Below are 20,428 nucleotides of genomic sequence, written 5' to 3' on the forward strand. Positions count from 1 at the left end.
CCCTTCATGCTCTACATAAAGTCGAAGGAAATGTTACTGATCACGATGTCGTCGATTTCACGCAATTTAATATTTATACGATCTAAAAAGAAAAAATTAACTTTGCCTGAAAAACCGAATCATGCGGCGGAGTCTAAACTGTTTTTTTTATTTTTGATTGACAGAATGATGGCAGTACATAGAAAATGGTGTAAACTTCTCACGTTTCCATGTAAGATCTTTGTACTTAAACCAAAGAAAAATACAAACTTGTAAGATTTTTTCCTAAGTTTGCTGAAATTTACAGAATAATCTCACATTGCATTCAAAAATTTGTGAAAATAAGTACTAGAATGTTGTCATTCTAAAGGATCTCTTACTACCCAAAACATTTTGTCTCACAATCTCCAGCAACCAATCTTTTCATGAATTCTCTGTAATTTTGGTATAATTTTAAGACTGTTTCTATCTCTAAATCAGTGGTTCTTAACCGGTGTACCGCGGAACGCTGGTGTTCCGCGAAATTTCAATTTTAAATATATTAAAGATTAGAAACTTGAGAAATTATTTGAAAAATGATATTTGGTGTGCTAAATTGGCATATTTAACGGATATTTTTAAATATTTAAATACAGTAAACACAAGTATTCAAGGAAGAAATGAAAATATGTTGACATCAACCGACAAATTGTCAGCAGTTAAGAAGAAAATTTGTCTTTAGAAAAATCTTATAATGCAAAAAAATAGAGTAGATATGTTTGATTCCCTTCAAAATGAAAAGTACGACGAAATCATTCCTGATACATTTAACATTATTAGAAGCCAAACTTGAAAATTATTTACCATCTTTAAATGTAGAATTTTATGATTGGATACGAAATCCATTTGGCATTTTTGATACATCGCATGCTCAATTTTCCTTACAAGAAGAAGAAGAATTAGTTTCTCTGTCATTTTTTAAAATTTTTAGAAGCAACTGTTGATGAATTTTGGATTTCTATCCAAAAAGAATTCCCAGCTTTGTCAAGAAAGGCACTCGAAGTTTTAATACAATTTTCGACATCTTATCTTTGCGAGTTGGGTTCCTCAACATTAACCAACATAAAAACCAAGAAAAGAGAAAGACTTACTAATATAGAAGAGGAAATGAGGGTAGCTCTATCTCAAATCAGACCTGATATTGTTCAAATATGTAAGAATCGCCAGCCACAGATTTCTCATTAAAAGATATTTTTTTTATCGTTATTTGTAGCAACGTACTTTTATGTTCATTATTTGATTAATTTCATTTTCAGAATTTATTTTTTAAAAACTATGTAATAATTTATCCTTTTTAATTTTAATTATCTTTTTAAATATCTTTTTTGAAAATTATATTCGATTTTTTATTATTCATTAATTTTAAGTTCTTGCCAAATACCGAATTTCAAATCTTTTAATGTTAGTGTTCCGCGAGAAAAATATATACATAATTGTGTTCCGCGTCTTTGAAAAGGTTAAGAACCACTGCTCTAAATTTTAGAAGAATATCATCACTGAAGAAAAAATACTGTAGGAGAAAATGGATATTGAAATTTAACTTTCTCAGACTGTATCCAAAATTTGGGTTCCATTATTGTGACGTTTCTAATGTTCAGCATCGAATGAAAGTTTTCACAATCAAATAAATAATTTTAATTCTACAATTAATGAAAATATCAATTTTAGAGATGCACAAGTGACTGAAATTATGTATATTAAAATTTAAAGATCTCACTTTATACATACTTTAGGGAAGCCATATTTCACTTAGTGACATCCAAAACAATAAGACTACTTCTAAATTTTACAAGTGAGAAGAAATCTCAACATTGGAGGTTAAAGATCATTTTCCTTCTATCATTGATGGTGAATAGGCGTACAGTTCATACTTCTTGTTGAAAAAGAAAAAAAGTTGGTACAGATCTTCAATGTCTAACATATTACATAGTGCAGGGGAAAGAAGGGGCACCTTTGAACAGTTTTAATTTCTCGCCAAATATTTAAAACATTTATGATTGGTAATTTTCTTCATATTTTGTGGTAGACCTGTTGGATAATTGACAGAGTTCGTTTTCATTGTTTGTAAAGTCCAGAATTGAGGAATGTTATATTTTGTAAGTTGGAAGTAAAATTTTTTGGTGCATCTTTGGAAGTGTATTGTGAAGATTGTAGTGGACAAGGTGTAAATATTGTTAGTCCATATTAACATTTGGAATTCGTATTTTTAAACCCAGCATTTACAAAAATCTGTTCTTGCAAAAAGTGTTGGATATTATATTTTCTTTTATGGAAGGAGAGGGGGCAAATTCACAACATCACAGTTACAATGTGCCCTACCGACCTGCAAGTTTGTGACTTTTTTTTGTTTAATCGCAGAGAAGGGGAAAGTGGGTCCGAACCTACATTAAGAAGCGCAACAAACCGAATATTTTGTTCAAACTTCCTAAACCCATCACACTTCGGGTACAACATCCCGAACTGAGTCATTCTTGATTTTTTGGACTAGATTTCAGTGGTTTAAAAGAGAAAGTAGTGTAGTAGTGAGAGAAATAACTGATAGAAGGTAGATTCAGAGTAAAGTAATATCATTTCTTTCTATTTTATATTGTGTTCAAAGCTACCCCACCAGTGGGGGCAGATATTAACATTTGACGCAACATTTTTAAATTTAAAAAAATATAGATATGTATTTAAAGTACCGACTGTTCATTGATATAGATCTGTTAAGAAGACTTGAAAGTTGTAGAAAACAAAATAAAAAGGTTCAATAATACGATTCTGGTGCACTCTGTAACAGAAAATGTAAATTCTGTTCAAATGTGCCCCCCTTTCCCCTAAAAATGGACACATAGTTCTGATCTGGGCGATTATTTTTTATTTTGTGTATTGCACAGTTCTTATATTTTAAATAATCTTCATTCTGACTATAGGCTAGTTTTTATAAACCATTTTTTCGCGCCAATAAAATCGTTTATTTCTAGTGAAAACTTAAAAAAAAAAAACTGTAAAAAATACTTTCCTAGTATCTAGTAATTAATAAAAAGTAATGTAAAAATTCTGATTATGTTCTCCAAAACAAGTGCACGACGCTTGCCCTTGGAGTGTATCCAAAAAAAACATCCGTTGTCTGACCTACAATTCAAAAAGTCATAAGACTTGCAAAACAAGTAAATTTTTCTTGTAAAATCAAGTAAATTTCTATCTTGTGGTCTTTCTATTGAAAAAGTTTAATATTTTTTCTTTTTCTTTTATTACTGTTCGCTGTAAGCGGTAAGTAAAGATAGTGGGAACATATTTTTGAATTAAATTTTTACAATAAAGCTTAAGTAAGATAGAATGAAAAATTCTTGTAAAGATTGTCTATTCTATGTAATGAAGACGAATCGCCAAAGGCACAAACTTTTTGAATTCCGTGTAAGTACCAAGCTTCTGTACCAACACTACTCTTAGATTTTGAAACAAAGTATACGTATTAATCGGAAGTACAAATTTAGAAGAAAACTCAGCGTTAAAGTTTTCCAAGAAACCAGTAAATTTTCTGCGAAAACGTTTCGAATAAAAGGGATTTACCTGTTTATATTTTCGTACAAGTTTCTTAGATATTTTTGAGAAAATATTGCAGAGAGTGAGAAACGTATTGAAATTTATCTCACCAACGATTTCTTTCATTCATCCCGATTACCCGATTTTGGACTTCTAAATCTTCTTTTACCCATATTATAGAGATCATCCCTGACGTATCCTAGCCAATTTCTTAACATGTAAGGGCTGCCTCCTACGTGTTACCGCACACCTTTTCCTCAGGAATACTTTTTTTTTTTCCATATAAAATGAAAATCTACATAAAATTTGAATAAAATGGCGCTCCTTCCACGAAAATCGGTTTGACGCAACAATAATTTGAAATGATTGCAACACTTCCCCTTAGTAGGTGTAAGAGCAGAACGTTGCTTGTAATGTTACTTATGAGAGCCCTAACCCTTTCGTCCTGGCAAATTTCATCAAAATCAGGCTAAGATTTACAGTGTAATTAGCAATAATAATAATTTAGGAGGGGGATCTCACATACATGAGGCTAACTCCTCTCCTATTTGATATACAACGTTGAGACCCCTATTAGGCAAATCTACATGAAATCCCGAATCGAATGACACCTCATTCATGAAAATCGGTTCGCGCGTTTAGGCGTTACGCTGTTTACAAGGTAATAACAAGAACAACAACAATTTCTGAAAATGCCGTTTTTGCTCATTTTCAGCAACTTTTTTCTCGAAATCTATTAGATCTGGGTTGTTGCAAAAAAAATACAGTTATAAAGGAGGGTTTGCCCTATATTTTAAAGCAAATTTGGGAATTTTATCTTTAATAGAAAAAGAGAAAAAAATTGTCAAAGTTGGGTGTTTTTCAACGTTACGCTTTTTCGTGCAGTTTTTGACGATTAACCCTTATACAACTGTCCTACCGGGACAGTTTTAATATACCCAATTCTTTGAGAATAACTTTAACTTACAACAGAACTTACAGCTCCTCTGTAACTCACTATATCAATTTTCTACTCTCTGTTCCGTTTTATCGGACCTTACATTCTGTGAAAAAACAGTCTCTAGAATCCTTTAGCATACTTTTTAAACTTCACTAGCCTCTATACAGTTTTATAAATAATCAACTTTACCATTTCTTGACCTTAATACTTATCCCCAACAGGTTATCTGCAGCTAGCGCCATATTAATTACAATCAGGATATCATTGCGGTTAGTTAATACAAAACACATGATGGTAGTTTTTTTTTTTTTTTGGCCTTCACTTCTGTTCTCCGCCCAGAACACTTGCAGTAGTCTTAGCTACATCTGCAAAATCTTAGAGTGCATCAGACTATATTGTCTTAACTTCAGGCAGCTATCAAAAAAACTCATCAGCGTAGGCTATTTGTTACGCCACCCTATAATCATGCCATCTGGATTCGATTTTATGACACTTGCCGCCTACACTATTTGCAAGTTCTCAACCGATCTGAGAATACAGTATACTTAACCAACATTTTATGTTCTCAAACATCTAGCGGCAGTAACCAGAAAATATGAGTTTTTTTATTATATTATATTTCGAAATAAATGACCATTCATTCAATGAATAAAAGTTCACTGGTGATAATATGAAACGAATGCAACACTTCCCCTTAATAGGTGTAAGAGCAGAACGTCGCTTCAATGTTACATAGGGGATCCTTAACCCTTTCAACCTGCCAAATTTTATCATTATCGAAGCCAAGATTTACGGAGTTACGATATTAGTAATAATAATTTTGGAGGGGGCCTTACATAAAGGGGCTAACTCCTCTCACATTCTATGTACAGCGTCGAGACTCCTCAAAGGCAATCTACATAAAATTCTGAATCGAATGACATCTCATTCATGAAAATCGGTTCACGCGTTTAGGCGCTACGCTGTTTACAAAAAAGGTAACAAGAACAACAACAAGAAGAACAAGAACATTTTCTGAAAATGTCATTTTTTCCAGGTTTTGCTAACTTTTTTTCTAGAAATTTATTAGATCTATGTTATTACGATAAAATTACTGTTATAAAGAAGGATTTGCCCTATATTATAAAGAAAATTTGGGAATTTTATCTTTTATAGAAAAAGAGAAAAAAATTGTCAAAGTTGGGTGTTTTTCAACGTTACGCTTTTTCGTGCAGTTTTTTTGACGATCAACCCTTATACAACTGTCCTACCGGACATTTTTAATTTCATTCTTAAGTTGAGTAAAACCTTTATTTTTTTAATCAGGCGGGCTTTACGTATCAACTACCAAATTATGAGTCGTGAACGGAGGCGACTAACGAACTTACTTTTTTATAAATTTCTCACATTAAGCATCAGATTAAATCCAAATCCTATACCGGAAATCGAACCCAACTTCCACAATACGAGGGTCGTTTGAAAAGTCCGTGCAAAGTCAAAGAGATAGCATCACTGGCGCGTATCGAGGTTATGTTTAGTTAGTAGCATCTCTTGGAAGAACACAAACCAAGTTTCAGCCAGATCGGTCTATTTCTTTGTGTTTGGCATTCGTTTGAATCGAGGAAGTCGAGTGATTTTCAAAAAATGGACGAAAAAGAATTTCGTGTGTTGATTAAACACTACTTTATGAAAGGCAAAACGCCTCAGGAGACTAAAGAGAAGCTTGATAAACATTATGGTGACTCTGCACCTTCGATTAGAACAGTTTATAAGTGGTTTCAAAATTTTCGGAGTGGCCATATGGGCTCAAGTGACGCTGAACGTTCTGGACGCCCTGTTGAGGTTACTACTCCAGAAATCATTGATAAAATCCATGATATGGTGATGGATGACAGAAGAGTGAAGGTGCGTGAGATTGCTAGCGATGTGGACATCTCGAATGAACGGGTACATAATATTTTGCATCAACATTTGGACATGACAAAGCTATCCGCAAGATGGGTGCCGCAATTGCTCACCCTTGACCAAAAACGAAATCGTGTGAAGTGTTGCAAGGACGGTTTGCAGCTGTTCCAGAAGAATCCGCAGGACTTTAAGCGTCGTTTCGTCACTGTGGATGAAACATGGATACATCACTACACTCCTGAGACCAAAGAACAATCTAAACAATGGGTTACCAAGGGGGAATCTGCGCCAAAAAAGGCGAAGACCGTTCCTTCGGCCGGAAAGATTATGGCGACTGTCTTTTGGGATTCGCAAGGAATAATCCTCATCGACTATCTGGAAAAGGGTAAAACTATTACAGGTGCATATTATTCATCGTTATTGGACCGTTTGAAAACCGAGCTGCAAGAAAAACGCCCACGATTGGCCCACAAAAAAGTCCTTTTCCATCACGACAACGCACCAGCTCACACCTCAGCAGTTGTGGTCGCAAAATTAATGGAAATAGGGTTCCAACTCGTTTCACATCCCCCCTATTCTCCAGACTTGGCTCTCTCGGACTACTATTTGTTCCCCAATATGAAGAAATGGCTGGCGGGAAAAAGATTTTATTCAAATGAGGAGGTGATTGCAGAAACGAATGGCTATTTTTCAGACTTGGACACATCCTATTATTCGGAAGGGATCAACAAACTAGAGCAGCGTTGGACGAAGTGTATAAGCCTAAAAGGAGACTATGTTGAAAAATAAAAAAGGTTTACCCCAAAAAATTAAGTAGTTTTTATTTTTGCACGGACTTTTCAAACGACCCTCGTATATCTAGACTTTGCAGGGCTCGCCTAAGACTGCTCGACTATCTTCATGCCTAGCTGACTTTTTTATATACTATTATAACCAGGATAATCGCCTAGGAATCCCAGTATATTGTGCTAATTCTTTTATTCCTTGCAAGATTTTGTACTAATAAGAAAAAAGTATACCTAAATTGTGTTTTATGATAATGACGAGGTATTAATTGGCTACATGCCGCAAGCCAAACGAACATGTTTATATTACTATGGCATGATTATAATACTTCCTCTTAATAGAAATAAGAGAAACTAATAATTTTTTTTAGATCTATCTCAGAATACAAAAATTTGTTCTAGAATAGTTCTCTAGAATGGTAGTGTCTGAAAGAAACACGTAACTGTAACGAATTACTGTAGTATTACTTATTTGTGAGAATTTGTAACAGCTTATCTGCTTTCATTTGAATTATTAGTTATACTCACTTATAAGATCGGATGCAATTCTTTAAAAATAGTGAGCACAACAGGCTTTCTCCTACTATATTTCTGGAAGTGTTAAATTATGGGTAACATAGGCGTCATCAGAGGGTACGAGGACAGTTTTGGGAGCAGCTGTTTGCCTCTTTAAAACTCTAGATAGATAAATAGAATAAAATAAACCTGAAGCCTTAAGCAAGAATTAGTTTCTACACGACTAGTACCAAAATAAAATCTCTTTTTATATTACAACAAGGTTGTGAAGTAAAACATTGTTGGACTCATATAATATACGACTAAATTTACACCTGTTAAATTCACTCAAACGATAAACACACGTTTTCTCACCACAAATCTAAACTTAAATGACGATCAAGTTGGCAGGAAAGTTAAATTGAAGACCAGTTCTTCGTCGCTATAAATCAACATATTTAGGCGTAACATCCAGTTTAAAATTTAGTCCCGATTTTCCAGAAGTTAGCCTCAGTTAGGAGATTTAATTTTAGAAGAAAGAACTAAATAAATGCAATCGCATTTAGAAGAATCTTCAGATATACTTTGTTAATTTAACTTTGTAAATTTAACTCTTATTGTTTTAGGTTGTTACTTCTTGCTCCATTATTAAATAAATTAAATACTAGCTTCACCCAGCCACGCGTTACTTTGGCTCTGATCGAAAGAGCTAAGGCTACGTCATTTTGGAATCGAATTGCTGCCAGAATGAACCTACTAATTAGCAACATTTTACCAGTTCCTCCTGGCGCATCTAAGAAGAAGATATCTCCAACTTCGTTATAGATAGTTTACATTATTTAAAAGTAAATGCCTTTTTGCTCAAGCGTTAGCTTAGGAATATTTGATTGCAAATACGACAAAAGATCATCCGTGTTGTAATTTTGTTCAAGACGCAATTCTACATCGAACGAAACAGCAGCCAATCGATTCGGTGATGGCATTCCCAATTGATTGAGAACTTTGTTCGCGATTCCTAATACGAGCACTAATCTTCAATCAACGCTTTGTCTGTGAAATCCATGTTCATAATTGAATTTTCCTGACGCTTCAGCCATGAACTAGTTATATTTCTCCCATAACTCTGTTGGAGATTAAGGGAGAGCAGGCGGTCAATATGGTCCACCAATAAATTCATAGCTCGCCTCTGCACTGCGGAAGGTGGCCTATATATCGCCGTTGATAATTCTCAATTACTGGAAGACGTTGGACCCGGGCAAATTTACCAACAGCTTGCGAAGAAAGAAGCATTCATCTTGATTGGGATGTGCACGGTGACAACAGTCTGCCTATCCGTAGTTTCTTTAAATATGCCAGATTGTCTGTCGACTCGCTTTCCTCGTTTGCATCGTTCAAATGATTTTCTACTCGCATTCCATGTGTAATACGTAGGCACTACCGAATACAGGCAGTGTTTTCGGCAAACGAGTCATTTTGACCGTGAAGAAAGCGGTTAATATTGTAGCCGATGGATTCAGGGGCTATTAGTTGCACATTGAAATCTATGTGAACATTCAATGTAACAATGTAATCGGAAACTTTGAAATGGAATCGTAAAATATTTAGTAGAGCGTCCGTTGCTTTTACGTCTAACAGATGGCGCTGTTTTTTTTTTTTTTTTTTTTTTTTAAAGCATGTTTTTACCTGTCACAGGGGTGCCATCTATATAATTAGGTTTATAAAAACTGGCGTGTATTCGAATGCAACTTTGTTTCAAAATTTCAAAGCAATTGGTGAAGAACTTCTGGAGATTTAAAAGTTTGAACAAACGAACATTTACATTTTTATTAATATAGATTACTAAAATTGATTATTATTGCAATAACTTTATTGTATACCTATTATAACTTTTATTTCTATAACTTGTACACATTGAAGATATTTTTATTAGAATTTACGGGAAACCATTGTATTCAATTTTGCTCTTACTGTTTACGTGTATTTACTATTCCATTTACTTGTTTTATTGTCCAAGAACATTTATTTTTTACATTTTTATATTTTTAAAAGATTTCAAATGCTGTATCAAATTGTTTATTACAAATAAGTAAGTAAACATAATTACGTTTTTGATACTACGTATATTTTGCAGTCTTCTTTTTTAAAACTGTTCTTATGAAGTATCTTATAATTAAGGAACGGATTTTTATGTATTTAAAAATGCCAAATATTTAATTAAAATATGCATTTATTTTCGTCAATTATGTGGAAAATATGTGATTTTCTTAAAATATTTTCTGGAATATTTAAGTAAAATGGACATTTTTTTTTTATGAAAATCGTGAAATGGTGGAATGATTGCATTTTTCGAGAACCTCACAGTTCAAAAGGAATGGCTTTGAATCCACATCAGCATCACTATCAAGTTTTCCAATAACTGCATTGGCAATATACCTGCCCTCAACGTCAGTGGTTTCATCAATTGACACCCAAATCGGTCCATCTTTGATAAGTTCTCGAATTTTGGTTAGTGTATCTTTATAGACATCTTCCAGGTAGTTTTTCCTCAGAGCGCTCTCGTCAGGCATTTTTTTCCCAATATAGGTCTCTAAGAATCCTTTGAAATGAGGATTTTTAAGTTTGTGGAAAGGGATATCTGCTCTAACCAAAGCCTGACACAGATCTGTACTCAGAGTAGACTTACTTGATGATGGAGATGTAAGGAAGGCTTGATAGGACGTCCTCTCTTTCTTTCTGTTTTTATTCTCTATGTGCGATCCGGTGGCAATATGTTGGGTGACTTGGGAACGTTGAGAGCAAGAAACGCGCTTGTCACAAGCTGTGCAGTACAAAATGTCTCCATCACATCGAAAAAGTTCTGCTGGAAACTTTGCGAAGATATTTAGCAACCAGTTGTTTGTTTGAGGCCGATGTTCGTGGCATTTCACCCAAAAAAGAATATACTAAGTGACCGAACGAAATGAATTGAACACTTCAACGAACGAGCTGAAAGAACAGACAACGTCAGACAACTTCAAAGAACTAACAAGTGCCCGTCACTGTTTAGCAGCATTCTGTATAAATTACAATAACCATTGTACCCACTGTGATTCACAGCCCTACAGTCTGTGGTTCACAGTTCCTGTCAACCACCTCCCAATTATGAAAATATGCCCAAAATGAAAAATATGTACATATTTTGATTAAATATGTAGAAATATTTATTTATTTTAATCAAATATGTATAAATATGCGATAACATCCAAATATGTGGAAATATGTGAAATAAAAGTAGACTCAAACGGCTTAAAAAGTGTCAGTATGAATACTTCTAGGTGAAAAACGTCTGTAAATTGCCTAGAAAAAAATATGTAAATACATACGAATCCGTTCCCTACTTATAATCATATACAGTTTTGATCTGGCCTTTCCACATAAAAATTTCACTCTACGCCGCTGATATGTAATAAAACATACGTTTGTGTAATATGTTATAAAATTCAGAGTTGGAAAACAAGTATTAGAACCTGAAGAACTTAAAGGGAGAAAGTTGAGTTTTGTTGTTTGTTTTTTTTAAAGAAAATTTGTTCTTAAAGTTAGACTCGTCTTCAGAGTGTAATTTCTAAAAAACATCTTTGCTGTTCACATAGAGGGTTCAAATTTAATTGATTAGAATAAAATCATATTGGATATGATTAACTCTCTTAGTTAAATAGAAATTGCATGCAACTGAAACTTTTGATTCAGCCTTGACTGTGACTTATCCTAAGCCCTCAACTGAGATTAACTTTTTAATGAATTGATTTTTGAACACTTTTGTGTTTAGTTTTATTCGAAAAATTGCTTGGATTTTTTTATTTTTGTCTTTTTTCTAAAGTAGATATGAACACGTCTTTGATGTTTCAATTTTTGTTCAAGAGAAATTTGATTTAAGTTACTTCTGAGAGAAGTTATGTTAGTTCTCTAAAGTGCTATTTAAAAATGATTTGTTCAATAATTACTTTAGGTGGACTAAATGAGTTTTAGAATTCCAAGTGCAAAGACAGTTTCTCAAAGGAAAGTAGCCATTTATTTGAATCAAGTTAAGATTTTATTGAACACAGCTTCAAAGATTAACTTTTAATTTTACATTTCATGCGCGTAGATTTAATAATTTTAAACAATTATTCTAAAAAAAAAAAAAATATTTTTTGGCAATTTTGTAAGTTGGCTTTCATAAAAAGTTTAACTTTATTTGTAAGTTCGAGTCTAACACTTTTAAAAATTGAAAAATGGATTAACACAAATTCCTGAGAATGTTCAAAGCAGATATTTTATTCTACGAGACAATAGTTAAAATGAGCGTATTATTTGGGCTGGATAAATGGTCTTTTAAGAGTTCTAAAACATTAAAATTACCTACAAAGGGCACTTAACAGAATTTAATGTTAAATAAATTTACACAAGGGTTTACTGGGGACTAAGATATTTAGACCGTTTAGAACAGCGATGGGCAAAGTACGGCCCGCGGGCCAACTCCGGCCCGCGAAAGTATTTAATCCGGCCCGACGAGGGTCCATCGGCATGGATTAGTATATGGCCCGCTATAATTACGTTTTGACGGTCGAGAAGTATAAAGTAGATTCTGCCTAGTAGAATAATATATGCATAACCTATAGGTGAAGCTAAACTAGCCGCGTAGTTACTCAAGTGTGTAATGCTGTAATTAGGCCTTACAATACCAGGATCTCGGGATCCCGAATACCGGAATCCCGGACGATTTTTGTCCGTAATTAAAAATCGATATTTATGTAAAAATACCGGTATTTTTGTATTACATTGGTTGATAAAAATTTAATTTATACACAATTTATCATTTTTCAGATAAAGAATTTAATTTATTTTCTTCAATTATTGCTGCTCTTACTCCTGTAAAATTAACAGTAGATGCATTATGCCGAAAAGATGCAAATCTTTTGACGGCTGACGCTTCTTTGACATTTATGTTAAATACTCTTTCCCAGCAAAAATCTACAATTGCATTAGAATTATTGGAAGCATTAAAATCTCGAATTTTACTGCGACGAACTGAATTATCACAAATACTTCAGTATCTGCAAAAAGGCTCACAAGATGTTGTAGAAGTATTTAAACGCATATCCAAATTTACAATCATTAAAAAAATTGTAAGCTTAACAAAACGGCTCACACATGAAAATCTAGAAGATACAGAAGATATGGAAGTTGTGCAAGAAACATCCCTTCCAATATCTTTTCAAATTAGTAACGGAACAATATTAGAATCTGACAAGGTAAACGTAAACGCATTAAAGAGAAAACTACAGGCAGCAATAGACGAAACACTAAATACTTCACCCGTGCCTGCGTTTAAAAAAATTCCAAGTCTGGAACAAAAAATAAAAGATGAAATTACTTTTTTTGAAAAAACAGAAACCAAAGGAACGTATTTACAAAATGTGTATGATTTCTTAATGACAATAGTGCCGACAAGTGTAGAATCAGAAAGAGCTTTTTCAGCGGCTGGTTATATTTGTACGAAAATTCGGTCCTCGCTTGATGATGAAACGATTGATTGTTTATGTTTTTTAAGAGCATACTTTAATAAACAAAACGCAAGTTATTAATATTGTTTCATAAATACTTTCAATTAATTATATTTTTCGCTTCTTTAATTACATAATGCCATGCGAGCCTATTATATGTAAAATATAACATAAAATTTAATATGTACTTTTTTTAATTGCACGATTTTTTTATCTATCTATTCCTACTCTCTATGTAATAAAATTAATAATATCTACTCATTTCAGAACAATATTTATTAGATTTCAGCAATTATTTGTTAACAAGTCAATATAATTCCTCTAGAATTTCTTAAACTTTGTGGCCCCCCATTAAAAACGTTTGCCCACCACTGGTTTAGAATATGCCCATACAAATTTTTACAAACGTCTTTTTCATCTATTAAAATCCACTCCGTACTATATAATACTGTTAGAAACTGGATTATCTCTTATGGCCACCACTATTTTTATACTTACGTTGAAATTGTTCTGTAAAATATTGGAAATGGATCGATCCAGATTACCTCGTATTTGTTACGATAGGCTGTTACACTACGATTCTTCATCGTCTAATAATATTAAGTTCAACTGGGTAACCCAAGTTAAGGAATTTTTTTTTATAAATGGGTTATAACCATCTTTGGGAAATGCAGGATCCATAATGTAATCCGTAAAAATCTAAATGCAATGTTGTCAACCTACGAGGTGCATTCAAGTTATAACGCCTCCGAATTTTTTTCCGATTAACCAATCACACCAAACATTTGAAACTTTTGTCACTTCTTGACTTAATCTCCATGTAGCCTCACACATTTTTCACAACGTCGCTACCATGTTTCTATGGCCGCTGCGAACGCTTCTTTAGCAGTCTGTTTTGACCACTGGAAAATCGCTGATGCAATAGCGGCCAGGATGGTGAATATGCGGCCACGGAGAGTGTCTTTCATTGTTGGAAAGAGCCAAAAGTCGCTAGGAGCAAGATTAGGCGAGTAGGGAGCAATGAGCAATCACTTCAAAGTCTTCATTCGTGGCACCCATCTGGAGGACACTTTTCGCATTTTCAGTTCATCATGAAGAATTGTGTGCGCAGATCCCACGGAAATGCCAACTTAGGAAGCGATCTGTTTCACACTCTTTTGGCGATCTTCCAAAACAACTTTTTCCACTCGGTCGATCGTGTCAACAGACCGACTGGTGCGAGGCCGAGATTGTCTTGGTTTGTTTTCACATGACGTTCTTCCTTCTTTAAACTGTCTCACCCAAGAACGCACATTTGACACATCCATGGCACCATCACCACATGTCTCACTCAACTGGCGATGAATTTCAATTGGTGTCACACTACGCAAATGGAGAAATCGAATGATTACACGCTGATCGTGTAATGAAAACGTTGCCATTTTTAGTATAAAAAACAGTCCTTACTCTCGACGCTGCGGCTAGGGTTCTGTGTGCCGTACAGTGCTGCCATTTCTGTCACGCATTAACAAAGAGTGCCCGCTTATTTTAAAACAAAAAGCATGTTTTTATCTGGAAACAGTTCTGAGAAAAAAATTTGGAGGTGTTATAACTTGAATGCACCTCGTATGAAGCCAATTTATACAATACTGACTATACTCCTCAAATTATAGTATTTATTTTATAAATATCTCGGATGAACAAAATTATCTTTTACTCTCTCTACCATTTCCTGTATCTACCATATTGTTCCAACTTAGAACTTACAGTAATTTCTCTATTAAAATCATCCACAAAGCAATAGCCTATTTAATAAATCCTAACCAGCTCTGTACTCTTTGTAATCTCCACGAAAATGAAGACTTTTTCATTTATTTATTTCTAGTCCGATTTGTGAATGTATCAGATTAAAATATCTACCCCAATTATCTATCCCAACCACTGTTAGCAGAGAGGTAAAACTGTTTAATTTACTATCACCTTTATCAAAATCTGACTGTCTTAATATCTACAATTATACCATAAATGTAGTAATGTTGCGCTCATCCTTGCTTAACGACTAAAGTAAGTTATAAGGTATTGTTACAATATTTAAGTTATAATTTAATTTAGAAGTTTATCTTTTATTTGGTAGGATTATTTTTACATTTTGTGATTTATTATTTTATAACTATTTTTTCTGTTTAATTTGTATCTTTTAGTATTTGTTTCTAAAACGTTTTGTGTATGCAACTCCTTCTGTACACCTGTCTGGTTAAAACAGAATAAATAAATACAAAATAAAGATTCGTTACCCTCCGAGGTACCAGGAGCAATCTTTTAGGGATGCAAACAAATAATTAAAATCTTCAATTACGCGAACGAGTGACGTACGAGAGGCCTTGTGTTGGTCCCGATGTGAAATTATATTCTTTGATCGAATTACCAAAAAGGTATATTTTGTGTGAGGAACAGAGTGTACGCGTTCTAGTTGAAAAGAGTAGGGATAGGATACGCACTGACCATTACGAGCTGGCTGAAAAATCCGGCTCTCGAAGTTCTATCACACCTACAGAGAATGGTTACAGCTTTTTATATTAATCGTTTTGTTCAATTGATCCATTTTTTGTTGTTTTTTTTAAATACAAACAAAATGGATTCGAATGAAACATAACTTGAAGAAGGATTTTACAGAGTTCATGATGGTTATACACGCAGGTGACGTCTTAATAGTTGAGTAAACACGTCTAAATTCCAGAATGTTTTCTAAGGATCTTCTTCAACAACTGCCGTCAGAAGTGCCAGGCTCTTAAGCATCCTTAAGAATGCTCTGGACTTAGCTTACTTCCCAGGCCATACATCTCAAAAAAACAAGTCTCAATTATTTTAAAAGCATTAACCGAAAATTAATTTGAACAAAATTATCCACTTAAAATATCCACTCTAGACGAACTAATCTACACAAAACATTTCTGGCGAACCATCTGGACCAAACTGTGGGGCTTTGTGAAACCATCCAACAGTCACAGAATTTAATCATTCCAATCTAAAGTCTTTCGTGAAATCGGTAACGCTCTCTTTGTCTCCAATTTAATGCTTGTACTAAACACTGCCAACTAGAATGTTTCACAAATTTACTATTGTCTCTCTTGAAATTTTAAAAGAAATAAAGCCTGAATAATAACTTGCTTTATGTTCGCTTTTAAACAAATAATAGTTGTGGTAAAACAGCATTTTAGGCAATTTATTGAATTTTATAAAGAAGGCATTGGATAAAATGGCAGAACTTTATACTTCGTCAGTAATACGAGTATATATTATTTATATAAAGTTTAATAGTTCTAGGGAAGGGATTAGCTATGCGGTTAGCGTACTGGACTCCCACGCGGAGGTCCCGGGTTCGAATCCAGCTGCTGACCCTTAGATTTTCTCTTCCTAGGAGCTACATACAGCTCACTGTCCGGTGATGGACAGTGTTGTCTGTAACGAGAGAACACTGTCCGGAGGCCGGCAGTGCACTAAAAAAAGCTCCGGGCGCCAATAACCTTAGATTTTGACGCGCCTTAAACATTAAAAAAAAAGTTTAATAGGTAGCCGAGCGGTTAGAGGCGAGACCTGCTAAACTAATATGTATTGTGGTACTGGATTCGATTCCCGGTCTTGTAGGCCTTGGATTTTATTTAATGGTTAATAAAAAGAAATTTACAGTAAAGTATGTTTGCTAGTCGCCTTCGTCCACGACACCTAATTGATAGTTGGACGTTAAGCCCCGCCTGAAAAAATAGGCGATTACTTTACTTTTACTACTTTTTTTTTTATAAAGTTTAATAGAAAAATGCTGAAGCGCATTTCGAAAATTGTTAATGAACACGAACTTTCAACTACTTATTCGCCATTATTTGACGTCAAAACCTACATTCAGTAAATAGTCAAAAATAGAAAATCTGTAAGAAAGCAAGACTTCCTTTTAAGTGGAGTAAATGATAATGAAGATCAAGTATTGAAGGATAGTTGACAATTAAAGTAGAAATCGGAAATTGGCAGATTGATTCTACAGTAACTGTCCCAACAAAATTGATATTCAAATCCCATTTTTTGGGGTAAAATAATGTTTTACAAACAATTTTCAGTAACTACTAAGAAATCTATGTTACTAACTAATTAATGCATCTATATAAATAAAAATGTAAATGTTCGTTTGTTCAATATCTTAAATCTTCGAAAGTTCTTCACTGATTGCTTTAAAATTTGGACACAACTTTGCATTCGAATACGCGCGTGTTTTTATATACCTATTACATAAATGTCACACCAGTGACAGGTAAAAACAACAAAAAACTAAATAATTTAAAAAAAAAAAAAAAATCGCCATCTGTTGTAAGTAAAAGCAACACACGCTATACTAAATATTTTTTTGCGATTCTGTTTCAATGTTTTTCCGATTGTATTGTTAAATTGAATGTTCACATAGATTTCAATGTGCAACAAATAGCCCTGAATCCACCGGCTACAATGTTAACTACTTTCTTCACGTTGCGTTTACAAAAACACTGCTTTATTCGGAAGTGACTAAGTATTACCCAAGGAATGCGAATAGAAAATTATTTGAACGAAGCAAACGAGGAGAACGATTAGACGGACAACCTGGCGTATTTAAAAAAAACTACGATAGGTAGACTGTACACCGTGCATCCCTAACAAGATAAATGATCATTTTTCTTTATAAAAAAGCCCGGACCAACATCTTCCAGCAATTGAGAATTTGGACAAGCATTTATTACAGTAAAATGATACAATGTTAGACACAGGCAATAGGTCAATGTGTACACAATAGGCTGGGTAGTCTCGCAAATAGAGGTTTAGAAAAAAAGGGAAATGTAAAATCATCATTAATTTTGATGGAATTTCCTCAATTTCGGTTTCGAACATTGTAATTTTTAGTACGAGCGTATATTATACACAATAGGTCGGTTGGTTTTGTTTTTTATTGAGATTTGTTGCCAGCCAAACTCCTACAGCATCCTTTACAGTCCAAGATATCGGAGAAACCCCAAGAAATGTGAGAGTACGGAGGCTGTGAGGCTTGTAGCCAAGCTACAAAGAAGCTACACCAAGAAAGGTATGCCCTCTTAATATTACTTATATAATTAATAATAATAATCAAAAAAAGAATTACAATTTGAAGTTAAGAATTCAAAATTTGGGGGGGGGGGGGAAAAGCAGCCAAACATTTAATAAATTTCCTAAAAAATAATTTTAACTTAATCTTACTCCTCATCAAGAGACCGTATTGCATATTAGTCAATTTTTAAAACTGACTTTTATCCGAAAAATACAAGTTTTAAAATCCCTGAGTGAGTCTGATAAAGTACGTAGGATACGTACGAGTGAGCCCCCCTAAAAATACGTGGAAATTGTTGTAGGTGTACGCCTAATTTATATGTCTGTAATGTATTACACATAAACGAGAAAAAAAATCACCAAAAATGTAAACTAAGTTTAGTTACAACAAAGGAGACCATAAAATAAGATTCTATCAATCGAGAGTGACATATCTGAAGTTTAAAAAAAAATAATAATAATAAAAGAAAAAAGTCATTTTAATTTAAAGTACAGATCAAATATCCAAATTATATTTATATGAAACCAATTCTATTTTTGAAAATCCCGAAATTGCAGAAAGTACCGTCGCCGGAAGTATGCGTATTTTCTGAACAGTTTCATCATTTTCCTAAATTAATCTAAAAAAATAAATAAATATAGGGCGTTTCTTGAAACTTAATCGTGGAGTAAATTACCATAATTTTTGTAGTTAAAACATTTTTTAATTAAAAAAAAAATTATTTTTATGTAAATATTTTGATACTATCTTCTAAAATATTGTTAAGTACAAGTTCCTCTCCTAAATAATGTTGAAGGCAACAAAATTTAATGTAATTTTGAGTTCTCATTATATCTGATACAAAGCAGTTTTAAATTTATTAATTTAATTGGAAATTTAATTTAATATCTTATATCTTAATTTTATAATCAATTAAATTTAAGAAAACTAAGTTTTATAGTTGGTTGAAATTTAGTCTTCCTATATTTAAATGTATAAATCTAAGTTAAACTGAATTACGTTCAATTACATTAGAAGCGAAAGAGAATATTGTTGAGGTTATAAATATAAATGATATTGTACCTTTAGAATGGTTTATAGCTGTGATAGAAGTGGCATCCAATGTACACATAATCACTTAAACCAGACCTACATGTACACTAGCTTCTAGCTGGTATAAAACTGACTTTCACTCGACTAAAATCCCCCACTACAAAATCTAACCGTAGACATTCTTCCTTTATACATATATATATATATATTTTTTTTTTTTTTAACTTTATTTTGCCTTGCCACACAGCTCACCTTTGGAACTGTAGTGGGAGTAGTATAAAGGTGTAATCAAAGCGTACCTGTGCATGATCTACATCGTATATAAATATAATATATAATTCTACAGTTATTTTTCGCAAAAAAAATGGTTTTCTTTAATTTTTTGTCAATAAAAGTTAGTTTAGTTTTAATAATTTTCTACTAAACTGAAATAGATTGTTGAGCAAAATTTGGGTGTCTACAGATCCCTGACTTTTGAACAACAGAACCTCAAACAACTTGTTATCTTTGCGTCGAATATGATTGGCTGTTTTCTCTTTCTTTTATTTTTATTTTTTTAATTAGGCGCATCAATAACTTGAAGTCGTTTGCGCCTAGATCCATTTGCACCGCCGGCCTCTCGGATGGAGTCCTCTTATTATAGACAATACCAGATTGAAGTGACCTGTAAATTAGTCTCCTAGAAAGGAAGGAAAAATCTATGGTGCAAGTAATTACAGTAGAGAAGCGGTTATCTTTTTTACTGGGTAGGCTTCAGTTTTTTATGCATCAGTAAAACTTCTCATCAAACTCCTCCGAATTATAGGATTTATCTGTGCTGTAATCATAAACAGATATGAGAGGTGCTTGACGGTAGAAAAATAAACTCCCTGCAAAATTTTAATTGATCAGGGAAACCTAATTTAACATTTTGCAATTTCTTGATAGAAAGTATTTGAAAATATGCTGTTTTTGGAAATGGCGTTCAAATTTCTTTGAAGAGAGATTACGAGTAAAGATTTATTAGTAAAAATGTTTTTTGTGAGTGAAGAAAGACAGAGATTCTATTAAATTTTATATCAATTAAAATAATGATCTCTGTCATACACAAATGATATGAAAAATAAAAAAAATACATTGTGATTAAAACAAGCCTAATCTCTTCGAC

At 33.3% G+C, this 20,428-nt stretch overlaps 1 protein-coding gene across 1 annotated transcript in view; it reads right to left on the minus strand.

The window, feature by feature from the left end:
- LOC141461771 (torso-like protein) overlaps positions 1–19,464 on the minus strand; it is a 55,244-nt gene extending 35,780 nt beyond the window's left edge. Inside the window, exon 1 of the mRNA XM_074143086.1 lies at positions 19,312–19,464. The gene's annotated coding sequence lies outside the window, so the exon portion shown is untranslated. The remainder of the gene's footprint in view (positions 1–19,311) is intronic.
- Between the last annotated feature and the right edge of the window lie 964 nt (positions 19,465–20,428).

The sequence above is a fragment of the Rhodnius prolixus genome, unplaced genomic scaffold (assembly GCF_049639745.1).
Source record: "Rhodnius prolixus isolate KJV_2025 unplaced genomic scaffold, Rpr scaffold_12, whole genome shotgun sequence".
Lineage (NCBI taxonomy): Eukaryota > Metazoa > Arthropoda > Insecta > Hemiptera > Reduviidae > Rhodnius > Rhodnius prolixus.